We start from the raw sequence: 27057 nt of genomic DNA, 5'->3' as shown, positions 1-27057 counted from the left end.
TTGGTGGTGCACTGCAGTGAGGATGGCTTGATAAACAGACATCAACTCTGCAACCTGACTACTTCGGGTTCCTATTTTAAAACCAGCAAAGGGTTCTGGGGTATCATTCACCCAGGCCTTCCCAATGCCATCCACCAGTTATTTTTCCCCGCTGCAATCAACATGGTACGAGCACCCATCCACATAAACTGTGGGTATGGCCTGACATGTGTCTTCTTCATAGAACTTGTGTGGGGAAGGTAAGTACGCCTCCATTTTCTTGTTGGTCATTACACTTAAGTCCTCAAGGCAGTTGTCTTGAGCACAATCATGCAAGTCAGCCAACCCTTGCTCTCGGGTACTCTTCATGTTTTGGCCATATCTGACCTCCACAGCAAAGCCTTCCATGGACAGAATCCAGGAAGTAATTCTGGAATTACTAACGTTCCCTGCCCCGATTCTGTCACTTTGTAGATATTGCAAGGGTTGGTGAAGAGTCTGGACAATGATGTGCTCCCCCTGTATGAATGGGCGGTAAATTTACAGCACCCACACAGTTGCCAGGAGTGACTTCTCGCAGTCATTGAATTTTTCCTCCACAGAGGACAAAGTGTTGCATGCATTTGAGATGACTTTGTTGACCTTGTCGTGATTTTGATGTGACACCGCTGTTAGGCAAGTATCTGAGAACCCTTTCTCCTAGAATAACTTCTTGTTCTTGATGGGGTAAGCCAAACAAGGAGCCTGGGAAAGGCTTTTGTTCAGTTGTTTAACTGCCTCGGATTGTTCCAGACCCCACTCCCACTTGACTCAGCCTTTAATAATTGAACCAAGGGTCGAGTGACCTGTGAAGTACTCAATGAACTTCCAACTATAATTACTGAGTCCAAGAAGGCTTCTTTATTTTTGCAGAGTGGTACGTCTTTTAATTTCAATAAGGCTTCCACCTTCTTTGCCTGGGGATTAAGATCCTAAGGGGTGATTGAGTGCCCTAGGAAATTCACGCAGGTCTTACACTACTTTGCCTTCAGAAAGGACAGTTTTGCTCCAGCTTTTATGAAACTGGGTTAGAACATAGCAGATTTCTACTATATATTCCTCCACAGTTGAGCTCTTGATCAAAACATCATCCACATAGGCCAGGTATCCCATTTTGCCCAAATCGGGCATGGCCTTATGTAGGAAGATATGGAACTCATTGCTGGAGTTTATGTATCCAAAGGGGGTTCGGTTCCACATGTACTGCTGCCCGCCAAAGGTAAAGACAAGCTTGTACTGGTCTTTCCTACTCACGGGTACTGTCCAGTAACCGTTGGTCAGGTCAATGGTGGTGTACAACTCTGAGCCTTTGATCTGGGCCAGTCCCTGATCTATGTAGGGAATAGACCATCTTGACATGTGGACCAGTTTGTTCAAATCTCTCCGGTCTGATCATAGTCTCCATTGGCAGTTTGGTTTGAGGACCACCAGCACCGGGTTGTTGAAGGTACTGTTGATCAGACAAATTATCCCGCAGGATGCCAAATTCTCTCTGAGTGACTCCATGAATGTGAGAGGTAACCAGCATTGTTTCACAAATACTGGAGCCATGTCGCGGTCTGTGGAAATGGAGGTTGAATGAAAAGATGTGCATCCACAGTTGTAGGAGTCCACAGAAAAGATATCTTGGAATTCCAGAAAGTCCTGTTTTAGCTTTTGTCTTTGCTCCTCAGTCTCACAAGCATCAGCAAGATTGATCCTTTCCTTGACCATCTGCTTAAAACCTGGAAAGACCTTGGGCTTGGCAATTATAGCTGTATCGTCCGGTTGGGTGGAGAGATCTCTTTTGATGGTGTTGTCTTGGACAGGGGATTCAAGGTGGTGGTCCTTGAACCCAAACGCTACCTCAACCCCCTAATGTCACAGTACACTTCTTCCACACCATAGAGGCAGGAAGAGTATAACAGGAAATCCCCCCCATGCCTAGTAAAACTATTTTCTGGAGGAGTACCGTTGCTGATGTCAAAACAGTCATTTGGGATTGGTCCCATGATTTCATTACCTCAATCAATAGAATAATGTTGGGCATCAACCGCCATTCCAATAAAGGTGTCCACAGCCAAAGTGACACCTCGAGGGTCGCTGTTATCCACCAATATTCGATTGGTGTCATTTTCTAGGTCTACTAGAGGTCTCGGATATAAATACAAACCTTGTTGTTGGAGATGGGAACTTAGAGATTTATATAGGCGTCCTGATTTTTGCGGGTCTGTCTTAATTTTGAGGGGAAGAGTAAATTGTCGCTCCTGTCCAGAGATGGTAACCTCTTCTCGCACTAGAACTTCAAACGCATAAGGCAGCAATTGAGATGATCCGAATGCTTTTTCAATGTTGTCAAAGCCCATTGGGTTACCCCCAGTTGGGACCAGGCTTTACAATTAATTAGATCCAAATTGATTGCGAATCGGTTGAGAATGTCACGTCCCAGATAAAAGGCGGAAGGGACATCTATCGCAACCCAACTATTATGGTCTGTGCTTTTGTTGCCAAAGGACATTTTTAGCATAGGAGATGTTTGGAATTTGGGGTTTCCAGACTTACTTCCCATTTGTTAATCAATTTAAATGTAACAATGGTCTGATCTTTTGGGAGTTTCCTGAATAATTCTTTGCTGATGAAGCTCCTTCCATTATTCAGGTATACTCTAGCGAGCACCGGTTGCTCCCCCTCATTTAACTGAATGGGGTAAAAACAACTTCTCGCCCTTTTTCTGATTGTCCGTCAGACTTTGAGCGGGTTCTTCCATGCCTGGTTTCATGGGACTCAATGTTCCTTCTGATTTTGGATGGTTGTAAAACGTTAGGGTGTTCCATTCCAGTGTGGATTGCCACTTAAAACTGGGAGGAAGGTTGATTTTCAAGAATGGAGAAGGGTTCCCATCACCAGTTTGTTCTCCTACAGAGATGACAGGGATGTCTGGGACTTGGTTATTCTTGAACGCTACATTCGCAGAACGTTGATAAATTTCATGACAGGTACCCTTCAGGCTTACATAATTGGTGCTCATTTTTAAGTTGATAAGGCAGTTAGTCTGAGTCCAGAGGACCTTGCTTACACAGTCGATCAGAGGTGATAACCTCCTCAGAAGATCGTTCCCCAGTAAACAAGGGGTGCCCTCTGGAGTCACAACTATCACTGGATGTTTCAGCCGGTGCTGCCCAATTTTTATATCCAGATCTGCAGTCCCTTTGCTGCAAATATCATTCCCATCAACATTTTGCAGCTGTCTTGGAAGTGGTATGAGTGGAATTTGGCAGCCCTCCCTGTCCTGAGATTAGCTGGTCAAAGGCCATTTTTGACAGGAGGGTGGCTTGGGATCCAGTATCCACCAGCGCTGATAATTCACAATGACCTTGCACCCGGCCGGTGCATAAAATCGTCCTTCTTTCTCCTCCAAGGTGCAAAGAAAGTGTGAGTTATTTGACAGCCCGCTGGTAATTTTCTTAATATTGAACTCCGACACTGTGTGATCTTGAGCAGTTTTCTGTGTTGGAATTTGGGAATCTGTAAAAAAAAATGTTGCAATCTACAATGGGAGTTGTTGGAGAATCCTCCTTTTCCCCGGCTTCCTGGCTGTACACTTTTACCTGGCAACAGTTCTCAGAACCTGTTTGGAGAATGAACACCCCCTCCGTTTCCATTCTGTCTGGCTCACATGTTTGGGGTTGAATAGTTTCTGGTTCTGAGTCTGTCTCCATGCTTACCCTGTCCCACCCAGGGTCTCGTGGGACCCAGTTTTCTTTGGGAGGGATCCCCCCGTTTTTGAAGGAGAAGGTCAGCCTACCTGAATCCTCCAGGGATTCTTCTCTTTCAAAGGGGATAATCCAGAGTTCCTTCACAAAGTGGATTCTTCTTTGGCCTCTCCTACTTACCCTTTGCTCTTTGGGTTCTAACATTTTGGGGGTAGAAGAGACTCTTTCAGGCTGACAGGTTTTTAGGAGTTCTGTTTGGGTGAGAAAGGAAGCTTCCTCAAGGGCTTGGCATCTATGCTCCACCCGGGCCCCCTCCTCGGGAACCTGTGGTTTTTCTACCATCATTTCCCCCCTGTGGCATCAGACCTGGGTGTTGGTAATTCTGGGAAGCAAGGTTAGGTTGAGAGTTGGACTGAGCCCTCAGCATGCGCATCAGATCATTGGTCAGTTGCTGGACCTGTCGCTCCAGTTGCGAGTGCTTGTTTCGGTGGTTGGAAGGTCTCAAGTCATACCTCTGCTGCTTCTGAAAGGGGTAACTGTCCCTTCTCCTTGAGTAGCTTGGGTACTGGAAATTCCCCCCATAATTTTCCATCCTGAATCTCCCTTCTCCTGGGTTCAGGGATTTATTGTCCTGGAACTGGGGAGAGAGGGGAGGATTGTTTTGGAAGTTCTGATTCAGAGAATAACTGGGGAAAAAAGTTCAGATTTGGAGGTGGAGTGATACTTCTCTCCTAAAAGAAGTTTGGAGGGAAGTTTCCCGGGGCACTACTTACCTTATTATTTCCCACCCTTGGGCCGGGGAAGTGAATACATACCCCAGGATTGGATTAGTACTCTTGTACCTTTGATTTATATAGGTTGCAGGGTCAGAGGGATCATTGTTCTAGGCCCCCGCTTGAATACCATTCGATTGGGCTGGGTTGCGGGGTCCCTTCTGCTTTCCATTTTGCTTGTTGGCAGGAGGGTTACTTTCAGGCCCCCTGTCTCCAGATCCAATAGAGTGGTAGTTTGTGCCTTTGACACATTTGCAGCAGCATGGGTGTCAGATGGTTTGGGGGTTTTGGTGGTATTTTTACTCTCAGCAGGCTGTTGGACCTCATAAATCCTGGTGGCCTGTTCAATTATCCAATCCAGGGTCCTATGCTCGTGAAAGTCACGCACCAATTGAGTCATTATGTATTTGGGGAGAGCATGAAAATATGTAGTTATGAACTCCCAACTATTGGTGTTCACTAGCCGGGAAGTCTGAGCAAATGCCAACTTTAACTTCTGCACAAACTCCCCAGGTGCCCGATCCTCCCCACATTGCAAATTATATGCAGCCTTACAGACCTCTTTTTGGTTCCGGTGGCTGGAACCATGTTTCAATATGGCCGCCTTATAAGTGGACCATTTAGGATGATCCTGTTCCTCCAGTCCTGCAAAGAAACTGTGGTACTCAGCTGAGAATGTCCACTTAGCAAATGCTATACAATTCACATTATTCCTGATCTGGAATGATGCTATCATCTGCTCATAAATTTCCACGTGCTTCCATACCGAATATTTGGCATTCTTGTTATATGGGTTCAGGAAGCTCTTTATGGCCTTGATTTGTCTTATTGGGTCTTTCACAAAACCCTTGCTCTGTTTCGCTGCCTTTTTCTTCCTCTGCACCTGAGTCCATTCATCTTCGGACTCAGTGCCGCTGCTGGTACTCCCTTCCCTGTCTCCTAGGTGCTCACTATCTCTATGAGACTGAGAATATCGACCTGAATCACGGGGTCTGGACTCCTCTCACCTAGACCAACGTGCACCCTCAGGGTCACTCTCCGTGGATTTCCTTTCTGGTCCAGCATAGAACCCAGTTTCCTCAACCCTCCTACCAGGGAGTCTGGGGAATCCCCCTCCCCCTTCCCCTGAATATATGGAGGTTTTTAGAATGCCCTTCCTAGGCTGAGAGTCTGGCTTTTCTCCTTCAGCGAAGTGGGCAAGGTGGTCTCTTTGTAGTTGCATCTTCAGCCAATCGAACTCTCTGGCTTTCTCCTCATAAGAGTTGTCATGGTCTGAAGTACTTACAGTATTATTCCTTGCTTCCCAGGAAACACTGGCACGGCCACTTTCCCTTCTGTGTGGCATATATGCATACTCATCAATATCAGACAGGGACTGGCCTTCTTGGTCAGTTGGGCTAGGCCTGGGTAAGTCTAACTGCCTCATGTCACCCTGTTCTTGATAGGTGGCATGCATGAGGGTGGTTCCCATTTGTTCATGAGAGGTTGTAAATGACTGGCTTGAGGACCCTGTTGGGAAGGGCACCTCCCCTTGATTAGTGGGCCTTGTCCCATATCCTGATTGGTCAGGTTACCTCAGGTCCTGTTTATAATTTTTGATTTCCATGGTGAGTTTCTCACACCAGTGTCGTCTCTCTTTATGTATTTGCTGTGTGAGTCAGAGAGCTAAGTACTTACCTGCTGATGTATCTGATAAAAGTCATTTTGGGAATCAACCCCTTTGATAATTAACTCACTGTTTTCATTTTTCAACTGCTTTATTTGCAATTGAAAGGCCATAATTCATCGGAAATTATGCTATTATGAGCAGCCGGGTCATTTAACTTGTGTTGCAATGTGCTCAGATTTTCTACACACTCTTTATGTGCATTTTTCAGTGCAGAAACTGTTTTACGTGCTCTGCACTCTCTTGCTGCTGAGTTTTTAACTCATTGTGAGTTGTTCAATAAGATCCTGGTCCTGTGATAGGTCTCCAGCCCGATTCATCCTACGGGCTTCACTATTTTGCCACCGCTCGTCCACTAAAAGCAAATGAAAATATAACTGAATAGTTAGCCGAGCCATTTGTATCTGTTCATTGCAAGCAGTTGTGGTCACATAAAATCCCTTAAGTACATTCTGCAGTATCCCGCCTTCAAGCCAAATATCATTGCCTACTGAGGTAACCTCCCACACAATTCTGGTTTACCAGTTTCCTGCATCGTCCTCAACCCATTCTCCTTTTACAAAATAATTTAGATGTGAAATGCTCCCTGGCTTCACCAATTTGTACAGTAGTCATTTTCACAATGGCTTTTTGCACCTTAGTAAAACTTTGCTTTATGCAGTGGCAGAAATCAACCTGTTCCTGCTTGATTTCCTCACACAAATGCATTCTGACACACTCTTAATTTTTCACCTATACACCTCCCAGGAATCCAGGGGTCGAGTCCTTGCGATAATTAAACAAAACAAAGATGACTTTCCCTCCACCTTAATGCAATTGCATCAAAATGAATAGTCTGTCACAATGCACTTGTCATGGGTCAGAAATAGGGAGTTAAATCCCGGCCACAAGCCCACAATTTGTAACGGTTTACTGAGAGACCACTCTCAACCTGAAGAGTTCCTTCCCTCCCTACTCAGGTTGTCACGCAACAAACTATTTAATGGATTATTTTCTTGATCCCTACTTTACACGCATATAATGCCTCTTACACCCCTCCCCCTTAGCTAACAATGAGCCAAGAACCAGGCCGCTGTACAGGAAATATATTGGTATGTATTTAAATAAAAGTAATAGAAATGGGCACGAAAATGTCAAACACCATTTTATCCGTGGCACAACTCAATCAACACCTCTCAGCATAAATTAATCCAAAAAAAAAGTGAGTTGAAAAGAACACAATCACAATTCTTCACTTTCTGCCAATTTAATTTCATGAAATAATTACACTGATCAATCATGAAAGCAATTATCATGTAGTTTTGTGCAATTTTGATTTTTCTGCAGGCTTAAAAGGCTAGCAGTAGGATTTCAACATTGGTACCAATACATATTGAATTGAATTGAATCATTTATAACGCGCTGCTGACAAACTCAATCATATCTGGGCGCAGCTGGAACCGTAAGGGGACCGACTACGGATCACCATCTAATACCAAAATCCTATCAACTTTCGGAGCCACTGATGCCCAGCCTAACTTGATATGTTGCCAAGTTTCCCCAGCTTAAGCAAACAAATATGTTTTCAGAGCTTTCCGGAAAGCAGTGAGTGTTTTTAATGCTCGAATATTTAGTGGGAGTTTGTTCCAGAACTTTTGGCCATAAACCCCAAATCTTCGGTCACCTCCAAAGACATATTTAGAAGGGGGGACCTGCAACAGCAACTTATCACAAGAACGTACTGACAAGATGGTATAAACATTTACATTTTGTCCACAAGATAGCTAAGGTGTAACTGCTTAATACATTTAAATACCATACAACATTCTTTAAAATCAATCCTCTCCTTCACTGCAAGCCAAAGCAGGGACTGACACAAGTCTGAAATCGGTGAGGATTTAGGGACCCCACAGATAAACATGACAGCCGCATTTCGGGCTATTTGCAATCTCTGGGCTGGAGTAGCTGGAATACCTGACAACAGAGCATTGTAGTTTATAAGGGTTCTCACCACTGCTGTGTGATCCTTTGCTGGTGTAAAAGGTAGAATGTGTCTTAACAAGTGCAAAGTCCCAAAGACTGATCTAATTTTCACGTTCACCTGCGCCTTGCTCCCCTGACCCTCCTCCCAAATACAAGCCAAGTTTTTTATCTTAGGTGCTAGAGCCAGATGATAGCCCAAAAAGCAGGGGGGTTGCGGGCGCCTATCATTCTGAAGCCGATGTTTTGGGTCAAATAAAGGTACCTTGTTTTTCCCGGCATTCAGCAGGTGCCGATTCGAGCGCATCCATGCTTGAACTTCCTTCAGGCAGCTTTCAGCTATCTATCGCAAAAGTGTCCTCGATCTTACCTACCTTTAGGAACACCTGAGTATCGTCTGCATATGAGTGAAATTTCACTTTGTGTTTCCTCAAGATGTCCATATGCGGTCTGACATATAGGTTAAAAATTAGGGGAGAGAGAGAAGACCCCTGTGGGACACTGCAGATCTGTGGAAGAGAGTCTGACAGGTAACCCCCAAGTCTAACCTGTTATTCCCGATCAGACAGAAAGGACCGGAACCACCCGCAGGCATGCTCGGACAGATTCCCAATTTCACTAAGGCATTGCAGCATGATACCATAATCCACTGTATCAAATGCTGCTGACAGATCCAACATGATCAGAAGCGATAACTCCCCCTGATCAGCCACCCCAAGGTGGTCATCCCAAATTGTCAGCAGGGCCGTCTCAGTACCGAACCCAGGTCAAAAGCTGGACTGAGGGGGATCAAACTAGGATTCCCTCTTCACACACTCCTGCAATTGTGAGGTTACAATTCTCTCAAGAATCTTACCTGGCCAGGATAACCCTGCCACTGGCCAATGGTTCTGCAGATTTTGAGGATCTAATTTCAATGTTTTTAAGAGAGGAGTAACCACTGATTTTTTTAACACTGTAGGTATCGAGGCTGAAGATAAGGATTTGTTCACGAAATCAGTGAAAGATAATTGTGTAATTTTTTCCTGACTCAGCTTAATCTACTTAACAAAGAATGAGTTGGACACATCCACCTGAGACTGAGAAGCTTCTAAAGCCAATAAGGGAAATTTTGGTTCAACAAACGTAGTAATGACCGAGTATAATTCTCTTGGTCTATTGATGGACTCACCGATCTCTTTCATCAAAAAATTTGATTTAGCTTTAAAGATGGCTTTGTTATAGGCAACATGCACTGCCTTAACCATCTCACTAATTGCCACACATATGGCAATTATGATTTTGCCCACACTTTGGTTTAAAATAAACACAGGGTGATTTAGCAGTTTGTGTTTCAGACCCCTGCCTACTGTTGGGGAAGTCAGACAGAAAAATTGGAATGATTTGGTGAATTTTGGATTTCGGTTTTCAGACCCCACTCCACTGAAAGGCCTGTGTTGGGGAAGCTGGATACAAAGGTTGGACTGGTGTAAGAACACAAGCATCCCTCTTTCTTAAAGAAGCAGGGTCAGCCAGAAAATAAGGATTACCTAATTAATGTATAGGCTATAGTTTTCAGCACACACTGGGAAGTGAGCTTTTAGATTTTGATTTTTAACAAAATTCACCCTGTAGTGTCTGCCCAATGTGGAATTCATTAAATTCATATGTTTAATTAAATAGGCAAAGGATATGCACAGTTTTACCCCCCCCCCGGCCCCTGCTATAAAGGGAAAAGATTTAAGGCAACCAGACTCCCCCACCTTTTGGTTTCCCAGGGCTCAGTTCTACCTACATAGAAAGCCTCTGTTAAAGGTTCAGGAAAGCCAGCTGCACCTCAGGACACTCTGGATAGATAGTGCAGGGGTCTGGTCACTCCACTCTCAAAGATGTCCTCCCGTTCTCCACCATACGACCCAGTCATCTTTGAGGCCTTCCTAGAAATAGACAGCTCCACCCAGATGCACTCTAATCAATCTCCTCTGGTGTTTCCTTACAGCTATCAGATGGTAAGTTTCAGCAGCCCTCTCTGTCTCTCGATCTGTCTGTAGTTCTGTCCTCCTAGTGCAGTGCCCCTTATATAGCAGCAATGACACCACTAATTATACAATCTTGGGGAAGTACTGTGCAATAATTCCTGCAACTAGGATTGGACAGTTACCCTTCTCTCTCCTCCTAAAGCCAGCCACCAAGCCAATATTGGTTTAGGGGTCTGGAACAACATATGGCAATCCCCATTTGTAATCGTCATTTGTTCTCCTTTCAAATTTTTGGCAATAACTAGTTATGTATCACAACTTCATAATTTTAATACCAACTGCCATAATATACATATTTTCTGATTCAGCTAATCATGGGGAAGCCGACCACTAAGTCCACACCATGTTGCATGGCCATGTGGCACCTTTCTGCCATTTCCATTAAAAGCATAATAGTTATGAATATGTGAGTTATTACCCATATCCCTAATTTTATTCTCCACCCAGTCACTAACTCTCATATTTGCAACATGTTCAGAAAAGCCAGAAACACATCTCAAATAGCCATTACAGTTCCCTGAGTCGCAGGTTAATGAATATTATATCTCCAAAATCGCCTGGAAAGTACCTAAAGATGGTACATACATGAAGAAAATCCGAATTATGGTTGCTGAGAAAAAGGCCTAGTAGTGCTTTTAAATTAATTGTGAATCTTCATGTGAGACAAATGGCCATTCTCCTGCCTTCCGGCCATTTGTTTTCAAGGGGTCAGGCTGTGCTCAAAGGTTTCTTTCATCAGTCTCTTTGTGATGGAAGCTTGCTCTTTGAAGTTGTTGCCCCCATTTTCACACATATTGGTCATGCTCCAGACAAGGGGAACCTCTCCTGCATTCAATGCCTTCAGAGCCAGCAATTCTGGAGAACACTGAATTTCGACATCTTTAGCAGGACACTTTATTGCAGTTGGTAATTAGATGGGAGATGAAAAATCTAGACTGGCAGTGGGGGATTTCCTTGTGAAGTTTGCCCACAGCCAGCAAAAGGGTTTGTCTTGGGCTGACATTTTTCCATGAAAACAAAGTCGCTTTTTAAAGGTCACTGGTGTTTTGTATGTGAAACATAATATACATTGCTTTTTGTCAACCTGCTCATCATGTCTTTTCCCTGACGTTCTCCTATGAGCAGTGATACATTTTCCCATTTAAACTGCTTTTACTTGCACACACCTATGCAAGCCGTTTTTGTGTCACTGTTTAAAAATCCTGATTTCCATGTATAAGGGATCTTTAATTCCTCCTATTTTGTTAATTAAAATGCTATTTTCCCTTTGGTAATGACAGGTAGGCCCTTTTTTCCACATGGCGTTTCAATTTTACTTGAAAAAAATCACAGGACAAGCCGTTTTTGTTTCAGTGTTTAAAATCCTGCTGTTCATGTGAAAGGGACTTCTGTTTGGGGCCTTTGAATGCACCCCACACGGAGGGGCAGGTATAAACCCCAGAGACACTGCCACCATGAGTCTCTTTTTCCACTTTTAACACCATTGTGGAGGGGCTTGATGTATGTAACACTCTGTAGTACACTGCATCCGGCCCAAGCCTTCCTCCTCACCACACTGCCTTCGACATGCACGGCTTATAGTGGTGTTGTGCTTTAAGATATTGTATTTAGCCAAATAGTTCAGTCACTTTACCACCTGAGATTTGAATCATCAGGCAACCGTCATTCCAAAGTGCTCACTGTGGTAGAGCCGACCCAGGTTCTGTTCGCCCAAGACTTGGGATCATAATAAGCGCTGGTATTTACAATGCTTCAAATCGGTACGGCTGTGTCACGCTCTGAAGATCCCTCCCGTACTTCCTCCTCACCTGTTCCTTCAAGGGTGCTGTCTTGGGCTTCAGAGTCCTTCTTTCGGCAAGGCTTCCGGGGGTTCTTTAACCTTACTTTCTTTTTTCTGGTGCAAGTAAGGACGAACCCCCTAGAAACAGGGAAAAAGCCTCTTTGGCGTAAAAAACCCTGGTAGAAGGTATTGGCAGATGATGTTGCATAGAGTCCTTGTCTCACAGTGATGTGATGCTCAAAAGATGTCAACCAATCTTCCAGACTAGGAAGGGGGACTTCCGTTCCAAATAAGCAAGTGTTCCACAAAGGGGTGCAGGTGGAGTACACCTGTTGGTATATTGTCTCCATGACAGATTCGGGAGACAAGTAAATGGTAATACTAAGTAAGTCCTTGGAATGTAGAGAAAGTATCAGAAACAGACAACACACCATGATGAAAGGGGGAAAATATACCCACAAAGTGCAGGAAACACCGGAGGAAAGAAAGGAGATCAGAACTATAATAGGAAGGCTTCCTGGGGAGATCCGTACAACAGGAAGCCAGATGGAACGATAACGGAACTACGCCGTGTAAACAAAATAGAACTGAAAGGAGCAGTGGAGTTGGGTGTCTTGGTTGACACAGGTTGTTATGTTGTCCAATGAGTTGGTGGCACAGTTAGATAGTGTATTTCTTGGGGTGCCATGTAGGTATTGTTGTGTCCCATGGTTTTGTGGTTGAGCACATTTTGTTGTGTTCTATGGTTTTATGGTTGACCACATTTCCCTAGTGTTATGAATCTTGGAGTGTTCAGGGTTATAGGTAGGCTCCGGGTGGCAGCTTTCTTGTCGCCAATGAGTTTGGTAAGTTGGTGCATTACGTGCTGGCCACGCGTGTTGTGTAGGGGTTTGTGTTAGTGGTGGTTTTAGTGGAATTTCTCCTTGTTCAAGAAATGAAAGGAGGGAGAAGTGTTATAATGTGCATCTGAGGTGAGGTGGTGACATCACTGTTACATGGAATGTTGTGATGTCATGGTGAATGGAGTGTTGGGATGTTATGCTCTGAAGCTGGTTTCTATGTTTTACAGTTGAGAGTTATGCTGGCTTGAGGGAACATGCCAATGTTGTTCCTGGCAACTATACTACAATAAACCTACATTATATCTTACCTGCTGGTCCGGGTGTTACTTCAGGTACCAAGATATTACACAGTGAAAAAGAAATAGGTCAAGCAGTAAGTAAAGAAGATGTGTCACCGCAGAAGGCACCGTACACACGTAAGAGTGAAAGCTGCGAGGAGCAGCGAGACAGAAGGCAAGTAAGGAAAGTCAGAACCCGTCTGTGGCATGACACGAAGAAAGATACACAGAGTGTGCACGGACGGCAGAGAATGAAAGTAAAGCACAAAGTAAGAACAAGTACTTACAACGAGGGCCAAAGGCATAGTAAAGGAAAAACTAGGCAGCAACAACAAAGGGCAGAACAGGAGACGAAATGAACAGGCAGAAAGAAAAGGGTCTGGGAACCGAAACAAAAGAAGACAAACAATGCAAACGTAGAGGGCTGGAACTCCAACGAGCTAGAGAACCTGCAGCGTCTTCCAGAGAGTAAACGGATACCATGCAAGGAGCGACTGGCTCCGCCCACCCATATAGAGGCGGCGGCCATCTTGGGGGAATACTAGACTGCAGAAGGAGATACTACAGCCTAAGTGAATCTCCACTGTTGCCAGCACTTCCAGTGTCAGCACATGACAGCCTGTGGCATAGAGTAGGCACTGTATCAATACAGATACAGCAGAGATAACCTCAGTGGGTTAAATGCCCATTGCACAGATGGTCTGCGCACTGTTCTGCACACTCTAAAATGCTTACAGTGATGCGTCCTACTCATCTTAATAACCCCATCCATGATCCTATCATCTGTATAATCAGAGGTTTCCGACAGAGCAAGCAAATGGGAACAACAACCAATCAGCCTGGTAAGCATTCAGCAGACTGAGTTTAAAGTATTGAAAGCAGGTGATGTCATCAGCTGGGTGACAGAATGAATTTGTATGTTTTCTGATACAGTAAGCCTGGTGATGGGACAGGTGGCCTTTTGCCTCTGCCAGGGGACACCAGGCTTCAGCCTTAGGGCTTCATTTAACATGCCAGTGCCTTCTGCCATTTGTGCCTTTCCCGAGATAGCTAAGTGGGTTAAGCCCTTGCCCAGACACAGGTGTTGAGCCTGCTGCGCTGGTCACATGATTGAACCCCAGTGGGCCGTTCTTAACACTTTATCTTTCTGAAATTGATAAATGAAGAGCGGTTACATTTTCTAATAATGACTCCTATCTTTACAGTGCTTAGAAAAAAAGTATTTCTCACAATGGTCTATGTGAAAAATGTATTACTACCCTTGGTTCACAACTGAACTGACCCTGCCGCATGTAACACATTGTAAAATTAAATCTCAGGACCGAAAGCGTGCTGTTCCTTTGAACACAGCTGCATAGTCATCTTGCTACGCAAGGTTCTGTGCATTCACTGTAGGTGCTATGACTTGCCTGACTGTCCATTTGATACATCCGTGTTATTCTGTGCATTTTCCCTCCATTGCCAGCTCCCTTTAATCTAACATGTGCTGGGTGTATATTGACTGCTCATTAAATCTCATTATGAACCGCCTTTCTGGAACAACGTCTCTGGTTTAGGCATCCATGTAATTCATGCCTTGTAACAGCTTCATAGAGATAGTGCAATGTACCTTGAAAGCATTCGCTCGGACCCAGGGCTGCCACCGAGAGAAACAATGCGCTGACAAAGCTCTTCGAACAATGCTTGCGGTGGCTTAACAGAAACTATTGTCCCCTGTGATTGTCACAAATACAAGTGTTTCAAAAATCATCTATAGGAAGTAAGAGCATTAAATCCATTACCCAAATATGGTATCCAGTCAAAAAATCTGAAACATAACAGAGTGGTACATTTCAGAGTGGACAAATACACAGAAAAACACAATGACCAATAATTAAATAAATAAAGGTTTGTGGGTTAAAGGGGTTAATATGGGTCGGGATGGGCTTGGGGTGGTGTTTTAAGGGTTAAGAATCTGTGGGTTTGGGGGCAGACCCCCCAAATTAAAATAAACGAAATAATCTGTGTTTTTCGGTATTTTTTCCACAATGAAATTTAACACTCTGTAATTGTGGTCGGTATGATCACATATAACCCCCAAATATTTGTCCAGATTTCCATGTTGCATAACACGTCGTGCATTTTTCAAGATGCAACTAAACGTCTGGCAAACCAAAGAAATTATAGCCTTGAGATTAAAACTAGGCAAAGAAGCCAACACATGTTCTTTCTGCAACGACGAAACATGGACTCTAAAGCATTTAATTCTGTCATGTGTCAAATGGTCTGAGGTGATAAAATATTTCAAGGATTTTAGGAATATTTCCAAAGATAAAGTGGGGTCACTGATTTTTTCTGGTAATGATGTACCATTGGATTTAGATACTATAAGGTTTTTACCAGACATTAACATTGAATGTACTTAGTCAACTTCTTTCATTAAGTTAATTAAAGTAATATATATCAACCAGTTTCAGACACTGCATTGCAAGATAAACAAGCAATCATGTTTAATTTATGTATTTTAAATGTGTTTTATGTATTTTGTTATTCTCTCTCTGCTTGTTGAAAGGTTGTGAATTCAAGCAAACAGTACAATTAAAAGAAATAATAATAATAATTGTCCCCTGTGTCTTTTTCAATGCATGCCTTTTTAAAGTCAGACCAGATTAATGAAACGTTTGACAGGCAGCTTCTTTGACCATGCCACATCTGCAACATCCAATAGGCAGGAAGGATAAACGTGTCCTGTTGTATAAAGCTAAACCTTTGTATGCTTTGTTGTATAAAGCTAAACCTTTGTATGATTTCTTGTTGCTATGGTTTTCAGCTGTGTTTATGCCAAGCACATCATCTTTAATTCCAGAATGGATGTATGCCTACTGTGCCATTCTGGAATGATGTGTGCTTGGAGATGTTTACTCTGGAGTGAAGTCAGTTATACCCTGGATGCTGCCTGTGTTGGGGGTCTTAAGTGAGTTACTGAAGCTGTTCCAAATAAACTGGCTTTCACTTACCAAGTTTGTGGCTTCTTTACAATGGCGACGAGGATGGGATGTCTGTAGTGATCCCTGCAGAAGCCAAGACCCCCAACAGTGACTGGAAGCAGAGTTTGGCAGGAGCTGTCAGCAGGAGCAGGCACCATCCAGGAGGAATTGGCAGGAGCTATCAGCAGGAGCAACCACCATCCAGGAGCTGTCAGCAGGAGCAGCCACCATCCAGGAGGAATTGGCAGGAGCTATCAGCAGGAGCAACCACCATCCAGGAGCTGTCAGCAGGAGCAGCCACCATCCAGGAGGTATTGGCAGGAGCTATCAGCAGGAAGCTGGAAGCTGGAAGCTGCCTGAAAGTGGATGTGGCGCTGAATCAAGCCCAGCTGAATACGGATGTGGCGCTGAATTGAGAAAGGATACTGAAACCTCGCCCAGGGCCCCCTGTGGGAAGGCGAATTAGGAGGAGCTATCAGCAGGAAGCTGGAAGATGGAAGCTGCCTGAAAGTGGATGTGGCGCTGAATCAAGCCCAGCTGAATGCGGATGTGGCGCTGAATTGAGAAAGGATACTGAAACCTCGCCCAGGGCCCCTGTGGGAAGGCGAATTAGGGGTGTATGACAAAGGGCACCACAGCTTAGAGAAGGTGCTTTCTCTGGCCCCCCAAAGGAGGAGATATTTTTGTGGTGGTGACTGGACAAGCATAGCCAAAATAGAGTGGCTATGTATGGCAACATTTGACGATATTCTAAGAATCACCATTTGACATCTTGGAAGCAAAATTGTTTTTGTTGTGTCATATACTTTGAACGCATATTAACCTGTTATTTGACGCATTGTGTTACGTAGCATTTAGAGGTTATAAATATGGCCCTGTCTGGAGTCCCCGGTCCGCAAGTATTTATGCTCACACCAGGTCCACCAAAAATTAAGTGGGCCCCGTGGAAGAAGGGATTCCTACATTATGTTAAAGCTACGTGTGGGAATGGAATGTCTGTAGAACGTGAAGTAGCGATGTTAATGCATTTTCTGGGGTATGAAGGTCAGAGGATATATGACACACTTCCTGATATTTCCGAATTAGATTCAGAAGAGGGAACAAATGATTTTGACCTGGCATTGACCAAACTTGATAGGCATTTTGAGTCAAAAACTAGCACGGTATTGGAGCGATATCATTTTGGCATGAGATGTCAACATGAAGGAGAAACTGTTGAAGACTATATAACTGCTTTGAGACATTTATCCCTCAATTGTAAGTTTGGTGGTGGATTAGAGGAACACATAAGAGATCAATTTATGATTCACTGCTCTAATGATAAAATACGGGAGGAAATTTGGTTAAAGGACGATCCAAACTTAGAGGAGGTCATTAGTATAGCGAAGAGAATTGAACACACATTACAGTGTGTAGCGAAGCTGTCCCTCAAGGAAAATAAATCAGCACCAAGTGTTGAGGTACTAAGAGTTGGAGATGAGAAGGGAGGGTGCCCAAAGGAAAAGAAAAAACATAGAACCAAGCCCAATAAACATTATGAGAATACCCAAGCCAAAGGTGGGGGTGGTGAGCAGAATAATAGGCGGTTTCAAAAGGATGGCGCTCAATTTAATGTGAAAAAGGAAGGTAGGTTATGTTTTCGCTGTGGGAGCTCACGACATTTGTCTACATCTCCCATTTGCCCTGGGAGGCGAGTGAATTGTGGTTTATGTAAGAAATGGGGGCACTTCGAGAATTGTTGTAAAAACTATCGAATTGGAGGTGGAAGGGGACCCTTCCTGATTGAAGAATATGACGGTGTATCTTCTGAAGAAGCTGATGTTTCTGAGAATTAAATAGTTACCGTTCATATGGTAAAGTGTTCAGGTTCTGATGAGTGCGAGCATCCATCAGCATGGATAGAGGTAAATGGTCATATGGTTAAAATGCTTGCTGACTCCTGCTCCAAAATCACATTAATGTCTAAAACTGTTTTTGAGAATGTAATTGGAGGTGATGTCAGATGTTTGATTCCTTCAGATAAAATGCCTGGCGGATATAACGGAGACCAAATAGAAATTCTGGGGTGCTATGAGACAGAATTAAAATTCAAAGGGAGGTTCACACGTGGGAAAATATATGTTACCAAAAGAGGTGAAACCTTGTTAGGTTGGAAGGAACAAAGGGGTTTGGGAATCAAGTTGGATCCTAATAGTGAAGAGCAAGTCCTCAATGTGGTTAATTCTTCTGAGGTTAATAGTGACAAAACAAAATGTGAAATGGTGACTAGATATCCAGAGGTATTTTGTAACAGAGTGGGGTGTCTCAAAGGGATGGTCACAAGATTGAGGTGAAAGAAGGAAGCAATCCTGTTGCGTCCAAGCTCAGACCGCTGCCCCTGTCTATGCGGAATGCTGTGCGTGAGGAATTAATAAAATTGGAAAGAGAAGGAATTATTGAGCCAGCTAGGGCTGTGGAGTGGATATCTCCTGTGGTGGTGGTAAAGAAAAGCAATGGGGATTTGAGGGTATGCGTTGATTTGAGGGAGCTTAATCGGTGTGTGGTAGCAGATCGCCATCCTCTTCCCAATATGGGGGAGTTATTAAGTAGGATAGGGAGTGCAAAATATTTTGCAATGCTTGACATGGCGAGTGCGTATCATCAGATAAGTTTAGATGATGAGTCACGCAAATTGACTGCTTTCATCACTTATGAGGGAATATATCAATTCAAGCACATGCCATTTGGGCTGGTGTCAGCGTCTTCCGTATTCCAAAAGGTTATGGACAAATTGTTGAAGGATGTCGGCGGTGTATGGTGCTTTCAGGACGATGTCCTGATATGTGGGAAGGACGAGAGTGAGTTAAAAACAAGACTGGATTTAGTTCTCAAGATCTTTAAAGCAAGAGGAATAACTTTGCGTGGCGAAGAATGCGTATTTCTGACTCAAGCGGTTGATTATCTAGGTCATGAAATTTCTGAGCAGGGACTCAAACCAAAAAGGAATTTAGTTGAGTCCATTTTGAAAACACAGCCACCAAAGAATAAGTCTGAGTTGAGATCATTTCTAGGTACTATTGAGTTATATCATAGGTTTGTTGAGAACTATGCCAATTCCATAACTAAATTGAGGGCATTATTAAGGAAGGGTGCGGAGTTTGAATGGAGCAAGGAATGTGAAAAAGAATTTGAAGCAATGAAAAGAAAAATTGATATGGCAAAACCCCTATCGATGTTTGATACTAGGAAGAAAACCATTCTGGCCGTGGATGCCAGTGAGACAGGTATAGGTGTGGTGATGTTGCAGCCAGATGTTGATGGTGCGGAGATGATTGTAATACATGCAGCCCGCATGTTAAGAGGTGCAGAATTGAACTATTCCGTGTTGGAAAAGGAAGCCCTGGCGTGTCATTGGGGCATTGAAAAGATGAAAAAATGTGTCTGGGGTAAAGAGTTTACCTTGAGAACAGATCACAAACCCCTTAAGGCGATTTTTGAAAGTAAAGGCCTCAACAAGGTTTCAAGGAGAGTGGCAGGCTGGGTAACCAGGCTACAGTGTCATAAATTTGAAATAGAAGTAGTTGCTGGTAAAGAGAATGTGCAAGCTGATCACGCTTCGAGAGTGAAGTTGGAGAATGATGCTGGTGAAAAAGGAAGTAATGTATATGGTGAACATAAAATGGTTTTTGCAACTGTGGAGGGTATAATTCAGAAACAAGATTGGATTCAAGTGTTAAGGGCCAATGAAATGTGGAAGCGGATTATGGTATTTGTGGCGGATGGGTGGCAAGAGAAAAGGCTATCAGGTGAAGAGAGGGCTATGTGGGAAGTAAGGAATGAACTATCCGTAAAAGGAGAGCTGTTGTACAGATGGGACAAGTTGGTGTTTCCAGGCAGTCTGCGGAGGAAATTGATTGATTGTGCCCATCAGGGACATATTGGCATTTGTAAAACGAAAGAAGTAATAAAAGCCGATTACTGGTGGCCAGGAATTGATCGCGAAATTGAGAAACGGTTGGTGCGTGCAGTGACTGTACCAAATCAGGGAAGAACGTGACAGCTGTGTCCCAGCCAATGGGTAAAACTACCATTCCTGATGGTGTGTGGCAAGATTTGTCCATGGATGTTCCAGGTCCCGTAGACATGGGTGCAAGTAGAGGTAGGTTCATTTTGGTGATGGTTGATACCTTTTCGAGATGGACAGAGTTTAAGATCCTGAGGGAAGTCACATGTCAACGCATAATTGAATTCATGGAGGATGTGTTTGAAAGGGAGGGTTTGCCCAGGAGCATTCTCACGGATAATGGTCCACAATTCATGGGAAAACTATTTTTGGAGTATCTGTACAAATGTGGAATCAAACACAAAAAGACTCCTTTGTATTGTCCCCAAGCAAACGGTATGGTTGAGAGAGTAAATCGAAGTATTATGGATGCTATTCGTGGAGCTAATGCATGTGGTCTTGACAAAAAGGTTGCAGTAAGAGACAGGCTGTATGCTTTGAGGATGGCTCTGCAAGTAGTAACAGGGATTAGCTCATTTGAACTTATGAGAGGGCGAAAGGCAAATACCTGTGTTGCGCCAGCTTGGTTGGGCAGGGCGAGAGCGTCAGATGCGGTTGTGGATGATGTAAAGAAAGGGATGGAAGCCCGAAAAAACAAGTGGGTGGAAAGAGTCAATAAGAAGCACCCAAGGAGAATAACCGTGGTCAAAGCTGGAGATTGGGTACGGATAAGGAAGGCTGTTGTTACCAAGAAAGGGGAACCGTTATACACAGAGCCTGTTAGGGTTAAAAGAGTCTTCAAAAACGCTGTGTGTGTAGAAAGTGGTCAAGTCTGGTCTTTGTCCAGAATCGCGAAAGTAAAATGATGTAAGTATATATCTGTTCAGTGGGTACATATCCCACAATAAAGAAATGTATTTCATAAGGGAGGGGGATGTGTTGTATAAAGCTAAACCTTTGTATGCTTTGTTGTATAAAGCTAAACCTTTGTATGCTTTCTTGTTGCTATGGTTTTCAGCTGTGTTTATGCCAAGCACATCATCTGTAATTCCAGAATGGATTTATGCCTACTGTGCCATTCTGGAATGATGTGTGCTTGGAGATGTTTACTCTGGAGTGAAGTCAGTTATACCATAGCTCTCAACTCACCCGCTTTTGGCGGGTGTCACCCGCCTTGCAAAGGGCTGACTCACCCGCCAGGCCTCCTGCACGCCCATTCATTCCAATGGGCGTCTCACCCGCCAGAAACAAAATCGGGTGATTTCACCCGCCTTTGCAAGACAAATGGTTGAGAGCTATGGTTATACCCTGGATGCTGCCTGTGTTGGGGGTCTTAAGTGAGTTACTGAAGCTGTTCCAAATAAACTGGCTTTCACTTACCAAGTTTGTGGCTTCTTTACATGTCCATCCTCCGAATCCATACTGTACTATTCTTTGAGCCACTGGGCGCCAGAGGAGAAATAACTCTGCCCCGCTCTGAGATTATGGTTCTATCTGGGAGGGGGTTCTGCAGATCCCCCTTCCATTGGAATGCCTTCCAGGTCATATTAGAACAGCCTTACCTTGCACTCTCTTACTTTTCCAAAGAAAACTGCACAGCAACATCCGCCATCATGCGTGTTCTAGTCTTTGCTAAGCCACCCTTGGTTCTAGCTTGGCAGTCACAGAATTAACATACTGGAGTTTGACCTGCACCCTGACTTCTGACCTCTTTAACCAAGTTAGTGCTGCAGTGCTATACAAATACCTCCTTATTGCCATAAAGAACCCTTCCAAAATTCTGCAGGGACAGCCCAATATTAGCTGTTTGTAACTGTTTTCCCTGTTAAATCCCAAACATGCAGTAGGGTTTAAAAGCTGACCATTGGGGCAGTGTTAGCAAAAACAGCATTATTCCAAAAAAGCCACTTCCGCCTGCGTCTGTAACTTGTTTTTTTCCAGCCATCCAATCTAGTTGTGAGGTCACAATGTATAGTAGTGACTGCGGAAATAAAAAATAAGTCAATATCACAAACTACTGACTTTCTCTTGAAAAGTATGTAACATGATGAAATCAGAGACGTATCATCGATTGGCGCGTGAAACTTATTCTCCCAAATCTCAAATCACTGGAATTTCAGGCCTTTATGCCCTAAGAGTTTTACTCTAAAGGAACCCAGACCGCAGGAAAGATTATATGTTCTAAAATACCACAAACCAGCTGTACCAGTCTGCGTGCTACTCTGCCAGTGACGTGGGGTTTTGTGTTGCAGGGAAGCACTTTAGGCAGTTTATCTTTGCAGCGTCCGTCATGCAGCCATTACGATGTGTGGGGTTGGGGTGTGGTGTATGTTAAGCAAACTCAGTTTCTACGACTGGGTGTGCGATGGTTCAAAATGAAGCTTTACCTGGCGCAGTAAAACGACATTGCGCTTTGGCTATGTTTCACTGAGGGCCCCATTCTCATGTAGGTGTTAAGTACCGAAAAGGCGTTAAAAGGCTTAACGATCTTTTTCGGTACTTAAGACCTATTCTGAAGGTGGCGCCTTCTTCCGAAGTCGAAAGGAATGCGCTGCTTTCGGAATACATGTGGCGTTTGCTAGGATGGGTTGGAAACCAACCTAGCAGCCTCCACATTCGTAAACTGGATTTTTGGAAGCCTATTCTTGTGGCACTCCTCCAGTTTAATATGTGCGCTAAACTACCCTTTTGGTGCTGTTAAACTGGAGGAGTGCCACCAGTGTAAATGGAAGTGTCCATACACCCGTGCTGTATATGGACACTTTCATGTACACCAAAGCAAGCAGCTTCAACGTTGCTGCAACGTTGAAGCTGCTTGCTTTGGTGTACATGAAAGTGTTCATATACAACACCCGGGTGTATATAAACACTTTCATTTACACTTTCATTTACACCAATGCATCCTGCAACGTTGAAGCTGCTCGCTTTGGTGTAAATTAAAGTGTTCATATACACTGCACGAGTGTATATGAACACTTTCACTTACACCAGAGTAAGCAGCTTCAACATCCTGCAATATTGATGCTGCTCACTTTGGTGTATAGGATCGGCAGCATTTTTGTTAAATAACGATTCCCTCGTTAACGTAAATGCTGCCGAGATTCTGCAATCCGCCTGTTTCCATTAGAAACAGGCGGATTGCAGCGAAAGCACTGTCAGGCGCCCAGGCCCACTTCACAATAGCAGTGATGCCTGGGCGTCACAAAATGGCGCAGTGAATCGTGCTATTTAGCATGTTCACTGCACCATGATGAGAATCGGGCCCTCAAACCTGGTCTAAAGTACCGAAAAGATTTTTAAAAGGGTTAACAACCTTTTCGGTACTTAAGACCTATTCTGAAGGTGGCGCATTCTTCCGAAGTCGGTAGGAAGGCGCCACTTTTGGAATAAATGTGGCGGTTGCTAGGATGGGTTGGAAACCAACCTAGCAACCGCCAAATTCATAAACTGGCTTTTTAGAAGGGTATTCTTGTGCCACTCCTCCAGTTTTATATGTGAGCTAAAATCGTGCACACATACGGTACCATTTTGGTGCCCTTATACTGGGGGGGGGTGCCACAAGAAGCCTAGTTTGATGTAAATGAATGTACACTTTCATTTACACCAAAGTGTTCATATACACCGAATGGGAGTATATGAACACTTTCATTTACACCAAAGAAAGCAGCTTCAAGGTTGAAGCAGCTTACTATGGTGTATAGGAAAGTGTTCATGTACACCCTGCTCTCGGCAGCATTTTTGTAAAATAACGAATATGTCGTTATTTTACAAAAATGCTGCCAAGATTTCAGGATTGCGCCCGTTATAACTAAAACAGGCGCAATCCTGAAGGTACACTGTAGTGCACTACGAGGACGCCCAGGCCCACTTGAGAATAGTGGTGGCGCCTGGGCGTCCTCATTTGGCGCAGTGAATCATGCTCTTTAGCACGTTCACTGCAGCAAGTTATGAATCAGACCCTGAACCATTTAAATTAGCAACGCATTCACATTATTCATCTTACATCAGTATTAAATGTTGATTAACCGATAGAAGTTGTTTTTCACAAGTGTTTCTAATAATTAAATCTATTGCAGCAGAGGTGCATGCTGTTTCCCCTCCAGTCCTGAGTGATGGACTCAGTGGCAGGCAACAGAGCTTCATGTTTAGCCAATATGAGTGACCTTTCGAATTTTGTCAGTTAACTGCATGTAACATTGAAGCTGCACTAGAATAGTAACATTAGAATGTGTAAAAGTTAGAGGCCGATGCCCCCCCCACACAAGCATGTTTGCCCCTCTTCCACAGTCTTTGAAGGTAGTGCCTCGCCCAATATTTGAAGGGATAGGCCCATCCCGAAATTTTAGCCTGGGTGCACGTGGTAACATTTTAGATAAAGCATTGGCCGGAGCAGCTGAGAAGCTCCAGATTATCACTGTCTATGTATATTGGCCTCTGAACAGCTGAATAAAGAAAGGCAACCAGCAGGGAGTGGAAACCCTAAACAACCACTTAAAACATGATTTTGATTTAATTGTCAGAGTAACAGGGTGTTGTAGCCCATTTCATTGGGGGGGGGCTTGTGGGCCACTAACAACCCCCAAATGGAATTAAAGCCCACGTGGACCCCGCTTGCTTGTGGCCCACCCTCCTGGGTCAGTAAGTCTTGGGATGTGTGGTGCTATGTATCATGTAACCATGCAATTACAGGGGGATCAAGAAACGAGAGCTCCCAAACCAACTGACCCCCAGGAGCTACTTCCTGCTCCCTGCCTAATAATAATCAAACATTTCACTGACTGTTTCATCTGACCTTTTATGTTGTTCACTTTGCTCCCTTAAATTGAGGGTACTTGAGTCAATTGTGCATGAAATGAAAATGGTGTGGTGTTTGCCAAATGATTCTCCCATTCTGATGCTTTGCTTTTATTTTTAGACCTGCATCTTCCAGACCTGGATCATCTTTTGGGAGTTCCTTCCTTTCTGTGTTGCCAGACTTCAGTAAACAATGCCACTGACATCCAGCTTTATCTGCGACCAGTGTGGAAGGTAAATGAACATGAAGCAACATATTGAAAATGGATGGCATATGTTGTTACTGTTCTATTAGTCCTTATGTATTTCTGCCTTGCAGCCGTGGCCTAGTTGTTTCAACATAACACAACTTGATTCAAGTAAATTCTATTCAGATATTGCTTTCTTTTGGATTTCAATCCTTATTTTGGTATTCCTGTTGTCCTTTTTCTCAAATATTTAATAAAGGATTTTTTCGTGTTGTTTTCCAAGTAAACGTCAATTTTATTTAGTTTTCGTCTCCGAGGTGTTTTCCCAAAGATATCTAGAGGTTCCCAAGGAATGCACGATAAATTACACGACATTGGAGAAGGAATACTTTAACAACCATGCATGTGTCAACTTAGGACCTTTAAACTTGGGAGAATCCACTGTTTATGGGGTGGGCCTCCTATTGACAACCCAGATTCATCTGAACAACTAAAAGGAATCAGATCACACACCAACTACTGTTTATTTACTTTAGCCCTGATGAAAATGGTACCAATATGTCTTTTCCACTGAAACCGGTAGGCTCTTTCTTGTGCCCTGACTTTGTGAGAATGGATAAGTGAGATCCACAAGCCAGGTCACAAATTGATCCCGTTCCTAATAACCACTAAGAGGGACCGTGTACTAATTCTGAGGAACGGAGCAACAACAAGATATGTTTGTTTGTTTGTTTTATTATTTATAATGCGCAAACATATCCTATGGTAACAGGGCGCAACAGTTATATGAAAATGCGAAGCTTAGTTACAACAGCGTCAGAATTTACAATTTACAATTTACATACAGGTATTAAATACAGGGGTATATACAAGGGTATATACAGATAGAGCATATTTATAGGCGGAAGGTACGAGAGCAAAAATACAAATGATACATACAGCTTGCTTACATCAGCAATATATACAGGTATAGGTAATAGTAAGGTGAAAGTGTACAGGTATACAGTTGTGGGGGTAGCTGTGGCTCCTCACAGCGGATCCTGGCTACTTACTGCATTTAATGATTGTTCGCTTTCAGCCACAGGATAGTGTTGGTCCTAAAATATTGGTAGGGAAGGTCAGTTCTCAATGTGGGAGGTAGGGAGTTCCACAGTTTAGCTGCTTTCACCGGGAAGCTGTTGCCACCGATTGTGGAGCAATTGAAATTAGGAATAGAGAGGCAATCTTTATGAGCTGTTCTAGAGGGTCTCAAGGAGATCTGTCTGTGGAATCTGTCAACCAGGTAAATGGGTGCAGCGTTGTTGAGGGATTTATAGGTGAGTGACAGAGTTTTTAGGAGGATTTTATCATTGGTTGGGAGCCAGTTATTTTGTCGGCTACTTTCAGAGATGTGGTCTCTTCTGGAGATGCCTAGTGCCGCTCTAAGGGCATTATTTTGTAAAGTTTGGATTTCTCTAATAGTGGCTTTGGTTGACCCAAGATAGAGGGCGTTGCAATAGTCCAGGCGAGACAGGATGAGGGCTCTAGCAAGGGTGGTGCAACTAGTGTCAGAGAGAAATGGTTTAGCTGTGCGGATAAGTTTACACGTGTAGGCCGTGGAGGACGCTAGAGAATTAACCTGCTTGGCAAATGAAAGGTTTGAGTCAAGGTAAAAGCCTAGCATTTTTACCTCATGTCCTACTTTGATACTGTTACCATCAATTATAAATGAGAAATAATCAGGTCCTAGTTTTTTTAGGCTAGAGGAGGTGCTCAGGATGATGAGTTCAGTTTTATCATCATTCAGGCATAGACCATGCGTGGCCATCCATGCCTGGATGATGATGTACACTCTATTCTCCAAAGCCAAATCTATTTCATAATCCCCAGAAAGCGGGAGGAGGATCTGGGTATCATCTGCATAATTAGTGTAGGTGATACCGAGATGACCCAGATCATCGAATAGGGGCTTGGTAAAAATGTTGTACAATGTAGGCGAGACACAAGAACCCTGGGGCACGGCACATGGGATTGGTATGGGGTCGGCAGCTGCAGTAGGCAAGAAAACCCTCATGGTTCTACCATTTAGAAAGGATCTAATCCAGGTAATGGCATTATCAGA

This window comes from Ambystoma mexicanum, chromosome 7q (assembly GCF_040938575.1).
Source record: "Ambystoma mexicanum isolate Mex_15411 chromosome 7q, UKY_AmexF1_1, whole genome shotgun sequence".
NCBI classification, from domain to species: Eukaryota; Metazoa; Chordata; class Amphibia; order Caudata; family Ambystomatidae; genus Ambystoma; species Ambystoma mexicanum.
The sequence above is the reverse complement of the archived record's forward strand: the minus strand, read 5'-3'. Positions refer to the sequence as shown.